The 10,525-nt window shown below is 27.9% G+C and overlaps 2 non-coding genes across 2 annotated transcripts; both read right to left on the bottom strand.

The window, feature by feature from the left end:
• Positions 1 to 1,854: 1,854 nt before the first annotated feature.
• Positions 1,855 to 1,927, bottom strand: Trnar-ucu. Its single transcript has one exon. It is a non-coding gene; the product is annotated as a tRNA-Arg (tRNA).
• A 5,883-nt stretch (positions 1,928 to 7,810) lies between these two features.
• Positions 7,811 to 7,883, bottom strand: Trnar-ucu. Its single transcript has one exon. It is a non-coding gene; the product is annotated as a tRNA-Arg (tRNA).
• Between the last annotated feature and the right edge of the window lie 2,642 nt (positions 7,884 to 10,525).

The following is a 10,525-nucleotide window of genomic DNA, read 5'->3' as shown; positions in this document are numbered from 1 at the left end:
AAAATGCTTTTCTTTAGAACTTTTGTTTCCACCAACGATTCTGAAAAAAAGTTTAACGGCAATCAAAAAATGTTTCTCGCCAATTAAAAATGTGCATAGAACAGTCTTAAGAATTTCATTAGAATTTTAATTTCTCTAGATTACGCAGCTTCTAGGATTCGCATTTTTCTGAATCCGAATGTACATCAACCATAGAATTATTTTACAAAAATAAGACAAGTGAAAGAATTCTTTTAAAACATAGTTTAAGTATGTTTAAATAGAATTTATCTCACAACATTCTTACATATAAAATAAGTCATGAATAACTAAAACTCACACTATTATTATTCGTTAAACGACTCTGACTACACCAGGCAGGATCTAGAAATGAAACGGATAAACGACAATTGTTCTTTCAAGAAAGAAGGTGGTGATTATTTCAATTATAATATTTTATTAAACTATATACCAATGCAATGCAATGTAATAGTAATGCAAGTTGAAAGAAAAAAATCAAATTGTCGAATTGTCCAATCACAAAAAATAAAAACAATTGACTTTGACTGTGTTTTGTTAAATTCAGGAATGTTGGCATATCTTACAATCAATTATGTACGTAATATCCAAAGAAAAAAATGTCGTTTACTTTAATGGAATTTCAAATTATTGTGAAGAGTGATGCAATTGTAACTATACATTTTTAATTTGAAATAAAAACAAAACGGTATCAGATATCAACATGGTTTTTTTTTTAATTAAAATTATTTCATTTAACCCGTCAGCACTCACGTCAACTGTTCGATAATCTTTAATCGTGTGATGAGAGATTTGAGGATGCGTCAAATATTTCGCGTGTTAAATATTCTTTAACTTTGTAAATCACAACCTCAACATAATTTTATTTTTTAATGCACAAACATAATGCTCATAACGCGAGTGCTGATTAACCCGTCCTATAGCGGTAACAGCAATGCTATTTTCAAAAAATTTTGGACCATTTATACTTCCATACCACAAATCACAGCAAACAGTTAATTTTTGTGGATGTAATATATACGTAACTTGAGCAGTTTTTACCATATGAGATATAAATAATTAGCACTCGAAACAGTGGATGTCACTACAGTAGATAGTTTCTTATTTGAATAATATAGGCAATAACTATTACAGAAACGTTGTATGTATGCTTAGAGTAGGCTTTGCTTGCATCTTCAAAGCAATTTATCTATCCTAGATAAATTGTGAAAAACCATAGCAACATGCTTACAACCAAGAAAAGAACGAAAATTTCTTTTGAAGTGTCCATTAATATAGTAGCTACTTTTGATACAAGTAGGATTATGGTACAATTGGAATAAGAGCATATGGAATTTTTACAACGAGTTCTGTAAATGCAGCATTTCTGCAACAGTTCTGTATGGATTGAAGAAACGAGGCGTAATTGGGTCGAGGCGTTTGAAAATGAAATCACTTTTAAATAAAAATGCCATATTTCATGATATCAAATTTAAAAAAAAATTGTACTGATATCTTATACCGTTTTGTTTTTATAATATCCTTATTTCGAATCTAAAAATATTGTATGCGTATTGCGAATTAGCTACTGGGAGCCTGAAAAACTTTTAAGTTTATTTTTTTTCCTTTGAAATATAAAATGACATTTACCAAAATAACTTATGTTTGCTTTACTATCTGAATTTCAAACAATGAGAACTTTAAAACTCCATAAATATGAAAAAAATGCTAGCAGGGTTCAAATCAAAAACCACAAATGGCGCTACATTTTAGAATTTACTTACTCTCAATATCATTCTGCCTGTGCAGTAGTTGCGAAAAATCCATCATATAATTAAATTACCAAAAAATGTTAATCATCCCTGGCGGGGATCGAACCCACGACCTTTGGATTAGAAGTCCAACGCGCTATCCTCTGCGCCACAGGGACTACATATCAGCGTTGTCAAAGTTTTTAATGAGAATTAAAGGTCGTTCATCCCGATCTTGAATATATCGAAGGGCGGTAAATCTACAAAACTATATTAACACCTTTACAAAAATAATACATATTTTACATATATAGAATTAAAGAAAACGTAGCTATAAAATAAAAGCTACAATAAATTTAACTTTTTAATTAAAATATCAACACACAAATAATATAAATAATATAAATAATCATTAAATAAATAAATTTTTATAAATTGCAAACAGTAGAGTGTGTCAGTCACATTTGTAATTGAACAAAATACCTACATTCACAGTTTTTAAACTTTTTAAATGTATTTATAATAAAACATTTATTACGCGTCGTCATTCACGTCGTTTGATAATTGTTTTAAAAGTTATATACGTACGTAATGAGTATAAAGTTAAAAGCAGGTGTATACTTTATATAAATAAGTTAGTAACGTTTTAAAACTTACAATTAAAATTTTCATACACAAATTAAAATAAACTTGTTGTTTTTTTTTGTTGTTGTTGAAAAAATAGTATTTAATATAAATTGTTTAAAGAATTATTATTGTTTATAGAATGGATTTAAATGGCGTAAACGTTTCAAGAACTAAATACATACTAAATTTTCTTAAGGTATAGTACTATCGGTAATAGACTTTGCATTCAGAATTTAATGAAACTTGGCATAGTTGTCCATTATTATATCATAATTAACCAGTTAAATTTTTAGGGGCCTTCAGAGAACTGAAAAAAAGATATTTTAACATTGATGCTTATGGGAAGTCACAGATTTTATTTTATTTCACAAAACTGGACGTTCAGATTTTCAGTTCTCTGAAAAAAAAATTTAACTGGTTAATTATGATATAATAATGGACAACTATGCCAAGTTTCATTAAATTCTGAATGCAAAGTCTATTACCGATAGTACTACCTTAAATGATATTTATCTGCAGTTTTGAATGCAATAACATGAACTGCTTAATAGTGCAAGAGACGGTATATTTCGTAATTAAATTATCTTTCTTTTGATACCAATTTCCAGGGCCGTAACGAGAGTACATAGCGCCGGTTTAAAATATTTAGGTTGCTCTATCACATCTAAATTTTATCCAATTTTGATAAACCAAGTATGTAATCCTACTAAATTTGGACCAATTTTTTTCATATTTGTGATCAAAATTCACCTAGCCCTTACAGGTTTCAAGAATGTGCAGTCCTGGTCCCGGAATTAATCATATAAGTGATAGCTAGCGAAAAAATGACATCACAGCTGAAAAGAATGACCCAAAATTAGTGGGTTTCAAAACAAATTCCAATTAGATCGGATTTAAGAACTGAAGATATAGAATTTGTTGCAACTTTTTTAAGAAACAAAATCATACAAAAGCAATTGCGCTGTTTTTACCTGATCTAAAAGTGTGTTTAAAGAATTATTATATTATTTAATATTTATTTATTTATTTAAAATTAAATAAATTATTGTCTTAATTAAATTAAATAAATAGAATTATATATACCTGCATCTACCCGAACACTAGGAGGTACAGGTTTTTGATATTGATAATACAAAACAGATAACGTTGGATGTGATATTTAGGATATTTAACAACACAGGTGTTGAAAACAATCACAGGGGCTGTTATATTAATTTCCTGGTGTTTTATTTTTGATGTTATAAATTATTATTTTATTATTTCAATCGAAATGTTTCTATCATAAAATATGCAGGTAGACTCAGAATAAATAGGAAGTCGTGTTTATGAACAGCGTTGAATTTATAGATAGAAGCACTCGAGGCAAGTGGCGCAAATTTTCAGAAAAGCCAAAAATTTGCTCCGAAAATTCTTAGCAAATTTTGAAACTTTATTCATTTAAGCCCAGAGACGGTGCTAAGGTTAAATCCTGCCCTGTTTAAGCAATCGTTTTAGCGAGTTTTTCGCCTATTTGGATAATGGGATTTCAAAAATTACATTAAAGGACCTTTGTCTATATCCATAAAGTTGTCGGGACTACAAGTATCTGTAAAATACTCCCAAAAAAGATCTTAAGATTTTGGTATTTTCCAACGATTATCTTATTATTCTTTTTTCTTGAATGTGCCTTTTGTTCCAGGATATGTGCTTATAAAGACTTTAGTAATCAAATATTTATGTAAAAAATCGTTATGCATCGATTTTGGATGGGTTTTTAGCCTGAAAAAAAGGTTTTGTTCGAAATATAATGATTTAAGGTATTTTTTAAATTTGATCTGGCTTTTATAGGTATATTTTACGGGGAGAGAGGCTAATAAAGCAATGGATTTCGGTTCTTTTTGAAATCTGATTCAAATTGAAGGTAGAGTGATTAATCCATACACCATTTATCAAACAGTTTCAGTTTTGTATTGGTATAAATAACAGTAAAGTAAAGTAGTAAATCAAAATTATCGTAGTAGTTTGAAAATGTTTTTTGAAGTAAAAGGGAAGGCTCTATTTAAAATCATACGTCTGGGTAAAAACAAAATAACTTCTGAACTTTTTTCTGAAGATGAAAAAAACTATTTTCCATTGGAAACAAAATTACCATTATAATAACGTGATACGGTTTGATAGTGAAAAAATTTTTTTATACAAAATTTTTTATGAAATTAAAATTATGCTTAATAAAATTATCCAGAAATAATTAAAATAAATTTTTAAATGTCATTTCCGCTTGCCACCATAAAATAATTAATTAAAAATATCCATAACTAAATACATTAAATTTAAATGTAAATTATTTTAAAAGAAATTTTTAGGGTTTCGTATCCAAATCTGTTTTGTTCAATATTTTATCAAGATAGTACACAGATTTTTTTCGAATTTTGAGTATGAACAGATTAATTTACTATTTTTGGCATTTATTGAGCACAAAAAAATAGATTCAGGTGATAAAAAGCAAATGAACTACATATCAAAAATTGTATTTAAATATTTTTTAAAATAATCCTTAAAAAAAATTAATCAGGTGTTTCTAACAAGTTAGATTAGATATTTTTAAGGGAAAAAGTATCTATAAAAGTCCAAAATTATGTACTAATAGGGTATTATCGTTAGTCAAAAATAAATCATGAAATTTGAAAAAAGTTAAAATTTATGTAAAAATATTCTTAAATATTCTGATTTCGAGTCATAAAAGCACATTTTTCTTTTAAAATATTAAAATTAAAAATCGTAATTTTTAAACTGTATATCACGTGACCTAAAACGTGGGTAAGCCCTGCTGTGATGTCATAGCGGTATGAGTCATAGATCATCAGTTAGTTCAGTGTAAACAGCTGGGTATAATATATACATAGATAATAAGTACTTATATTTATTATAATCAGATGTCTATGAATATATCTGTCAAATTTATTTGTGTTATTTCGTATAGTGATACCCATATTACGTCATCAAATTGGATGCCCGCGTTTTTGACAGTTTAAAAAAGGTTTAAAATTCAATTTAAGTTTTTGGCCAGAAAGCGTGTGTATTTTTCCGAAATAAATTTTTGGTGGCTTTTTATTAGCAAAATCAACATTTGGAAGTACTTTTTCAAAAATAGTGGAATACCCTTTTCTTCACAATCATGTATTTAAATTTTATTTTATTCAAAACAAAAGAATGGCATATGTCAAAATACATTTTTAAATTTAACCCTTAAATAGTAGCAACATTTAGATTATAGTATAAATGAAAGGTTTATATTGCATAAAAATTGTTCGATTCAGATGGTATTGAATTTAAAGAAATAGATTTACAAAAGTATACTGAGCCCTTGATGATGGGAACCGAATTAAAACTTCACGAATTGTTTTTTAATTATGAAAATTATTATAAATTTGAATAATTTTATTATTATTATTAGTTACTTTGTCGTCGTGTTTGTCCTGTTAAAATTTTTTTATGAATAAAAGGTCAAAAAATCATCGGTTCAAACAAATAATAATTGTTTTTTTTTTTAATTTTTAAATATTCAACATTTGATTGAATTTTAATTTAATGTTTAATTGTATGGATATTAACTTTTAATAATAATTATAATTAATATTTGTAAGTAATCAATTTCCTTATTATTATTTTCAATAATAATAGTCTTTTTTTTTTTTAAATATTATTATTTATTTGTTCGAATACTTACGTGTGTGTTTGGGATCATGTCAAGTTTGAGGTTAAATAACTGTCTTAATTTAAAATTCGTTTTGTTCATTTTTATGAAAGAAATTTAAATATTGATATCCAGTGCTGGATTACCCATTGGGCCGGACTAGGCCATGGCCTAGGGCCCCGACGGGCAGGGGCCCCCACGAAAATCTGATTGATTATTTTTGAACAAAAATTTTCAATTTCAAGTTATTTAACAGAAAAAATTACATTATAATTTAACAGAAAAAATTATTTTGTTCATTTTATTTCGTTTATAACCTTGGAATGATATAAATAGGCTGTACGAATGCTATGAATACACAAATAACGATTAATTTTACAATTATTCAAAAAAAGGGGGCTCCAAAATTTTATTGGCCTAGGGCCCCCGATGGGCTTGATCCGGCACTGTTGATATCAATTTATTATATCGATGAGAATTTTGTGGAAAAATGGCTTAAAAATATCTATCAATCATGGAGATTCCTTAAGGTGATTGTAAGCCTACAGTATTGTAAAAAAGTTTTGGTTTATTGTACGGTACATACATATAAACCAAATACATGCTCTGTAGTCAAGTAGTGAGTTATTTTTAGCTTTACAATACCACTCAACTAAAAAAATATATAATATATTGCGTGCAAGTGCTGCATATAAATTTGATAATATAGATATTGCTCTTCAATCATCAATACTCTAACTATAGTCGTTTCGGTTCATCAAATGATGGATCTTCGATGAACTCAAAATTGAATTAAAATTTTCTTTTTATATCATCGACAACCTTATATTTTTATGGTATTATTAAAAACTGCAAGATTGTCTAAATATTTTAGATAGTTTTTTATCACACTCTCTAGATTTTTTGATATAGAAGTATCCAATTAAAAAGGATAACCTATATGATTCATTATTTTTTCAGTCAACTTTGAACGATAAAGGAATAATAGAAAACCCGGTGACCTAGGAATTTTTTGTGATTTTTGGAAAATTTGTTAATCAAAAAATTTATTTATAAAGTTTTATTGAAATCCCTAGTATTATTCAATCCATGCATATCTCCTTAAACGATCAAAAAACTTTCACAATACTCCTGTCTGTGTACAAAATTTAATGGTTTTCGGCACCTTTGTTTTTACACTACGGTTTAAAATCGATAGAGTTTTTTTGGCAATATCATTCTGAATGTTTCTCGACCAAATAATGAAGAAGTAATATCTTAAGCAGATTCATCTGCTGTGAGCTATCTCTTCCGTATTCTCTTTGTATTCTTTTCATATTCTTTGACTATTGGGAGTTCCAAGACTTGTTGTACATTTTTATTAAAATTTTCGTTTTCTGCAGAAATTATATGAGTTAGACTTGCATACATTTGAACAGCAGTACAAATGTCAAAATCAACGAACTGTAATTTTTTTAAATACTTACTCACAAAATTCATTTTATGTTTGTTAGAAACTTCCACGCACGCGCCTGTAGGCAGGTGCCTACATTGCCTTATGAATAATCTGTCTTTGGCTTTGCTTAAACACTATTCTACAATTCAAGTTCTCTGCCATCTTGTTGGACGACAAATGGAATAGAATAGGCTTAACCCCTTATTATACGATTTTGAAAGATTTCGATACACTGAAAAAATAAATTTCAAATCAATTGAAAAATAAAATTGTTGAAAATAATTAAAAATTTTCAATATTTTAAATTTCTAAGAATAAAAAGTGTGCCATCCCTGGCGGGGATCGAACCCACGACCTTTGGATTAGAAGTCCAACGCGCTATCCGCTGCGCCACAGGGACTACGTGTTAATTGGTAGAAGTTTTTCAGGGTGTTTGTAAGGAACATTTTTTAAGCGCTCCTCTGTAACAGTTTCTCTGTTTCTTTTCTCTACAAATTGGATTAAATTTTAAAAATCACTGGTTTATTATAATTTATATTAGTAGCCATGTTGTTTTATAATTTTCTTTTATTTTTTTTATTCGATATCTCTATAAAATAAAATGTAATAAAAATATAATTTCTTAATTAATTATTTTCAATTAATTTATCAATTAATATAAATAAATCAAAATAAAATTTCACAATTTATATTTTATTATCTAATAAATATTTTTTGATTTATGTTTTAAGTGAAATGAATTTTAATTAGTAATAATATTTAAGTGGAATGAAGAAGGAGGTATCATCGCTCTCTGTACGTTATTTATATTACAAATAACAGCGTTGTTTGTTGCACTCATTTTTATGTGATATTCTCTCTGGTGGCTACTACGTGTTTTGAATATATTCCAACAAATTTTTATATTTGCATAACATTTAGTATAGTACGAATTGGCGCATGAGTGCATACAACTATTAAACCTCAATTTTTGAAATGAAAACTTCTTTTGGCACGTCGTCACCGTCATCGCGTGTGTTTGTAATCGAAATCCTCCTAAACCGATGGACCGATTTTGATTAAATTTTTTGAGTGTGTTCAAGTGGATGATTAAATGTGTAAAAATGATTGAAAGTGGCTAATTTTGCTTTTTTTCGAACATTAGATAATATCTCTGAAACTATTAGTTTTAGAGAATTTTTGTAAGAGACCCTCTTGTTCGAAATTGTCCAAATAATCTTAAAGTCTTTTTTCCGAGGCATAACAAATAATTTTCGCAATTTTACTAAAGAAAATTGTTCACAAAATTTTGTCGGCCTGGCAACATGTATATTTATATCATCATCAGGACAATTGGAGAAGAATCGTATAAAAAATTGGAGTGGAGTGGAATAGTTGTTTTCATGCGCCGATTAGTACTGCACTTAATTTGATTTTTTACATTATTTAATAGTTATGTATAGCGTATGCGTGTAAGCGGTCTGCTATGGATGTAAACAAAATTTTTCATTAATAAATTTATTTAATTTAATATAAATTATCATTTTTCTTAGTTTATTTAAAAAGTCAATTCGGTTTCGTAACTGTTAAATGATAGAAGGCCGCTTGAGTTTAGAAAAAAAATGTTTGGAAAAACATTTTTAAGAGCAATTTTATAATGAATTTATACCGAATTTATTCCGACCAGAAATTTAGACAGTTTTATTATAAACTAGCAATTACTCGCCCGCTTTGATGGGCAATTTTTGCTTAAAAACAAAGACTGTCACGTTATAGTCCTCACTTATCCTCTCTTTTGTTCACCATTTTATGGATTTTAATTATTTGGTGGAGAACTGTAACTTTTTTAAAAATGAAGTTTTGCCCATGATACTTGCTGACATTGTAACTTTCTATAGGTCAAATTATTAAATTAACCTGATTTTTATACTTTTTGGATCAAAATTACCCCATTCACTAAGTTTCATCGAATTCCAAAACATAAATTTTTTTTGCGATTTTTTCGATTTTTTCAAAGGGGTGGTACCGCTTAAAAAAACTGCAGAAAATCGAGAATTTTTTTTAATCTTCAATTTCAATAAAATTCAGTATATAAGCTTATTTTTACCCAAAAAGTAAAAAAATTGGGTGCATTTGCTGACTGCTCGAATAGTTTTTGAGATACGGACTATAATCGATCAATTTTTTTATTTAGAAGAACGATTTATTACGTAGTCTATGAATGAATCGCCAGATCTCGCATAAAAATCATCAGGTATAAGAAAACCGTCCGGTACGATTTAAGCACCGGCTCGATATAAGTTACCTGATCTCTTCTATAATGTTATTTAAATACTAATGTGTCTACTTGTTAGTATATGAACATTGATCAGACAATTTTGTCTCCATTTATTTTTTTATAAGGTGTGTTATTTTAATTAAAAAATAAATATAAAAATAAAATAATAATAAAAACACAACACTGTAGATACTGTGTATACAACATTCCATGAGTTCGTTTTTTATATGCTTATAAAACTATATTAAGTGATTTCCAATTAATTAAATACTATTTTCTAATTATACCTTTTTAAGCAGATTTAACACACACACAACATCAAACTGGACTTTATTTTATTTAAGCAAATAAATAAAAAAATTACATATTGGAAAATTACTTTACTATAATAGTTTAAATGCCCATTTGTTATTTTTTTATTGCTTATTACTTATACTATACGGATATCTGTTACGGTTTTCAAATGATAAAAAGAAGAGCGATTATGTAATTAGACAATTATAAAAAGTTTTATATATATCATTTATATATGTTGCAGATGGATTGTAAAATCAGTTGTTTTATAAAAATGTTAACTGTTTTACAAAATAGTTCCGTTTGCAGCTTGAACAATGTTCAGATGGATTGCCATTGCACTACGTTTAACAAACCGGCTACCCAAGTTTAGACGTAACGCAGAGTGACTTATCTTCAAACACAATAAGCGTTTGGTGGAGACCGTTAAGGACGTAAAACTAGAGTGGAGAGGGTAGCATGAAAAAAGACGCTTATCTGGGCAAGGTCTA

The sequence above is a fragment of the Chrysoperla carnea genome, chromosome 1, assembly GCF_905475395.1.
Source record: "Chrysoperla carnea chromosome 1, inChrCarn1.1, whole genome shotgun sequence".
Taxonomy (NCBI): Eukaryota; Metazoa; Arthropoda; class Insecta; order Neuroptera; family Chrysopidae; genus Chrysoperla; species Chrysoperla carnea.
Note: the sequence above shows the minus strand (reverse complement) of the source record. Positions and strands in the feature narration are given on the sequence as shown.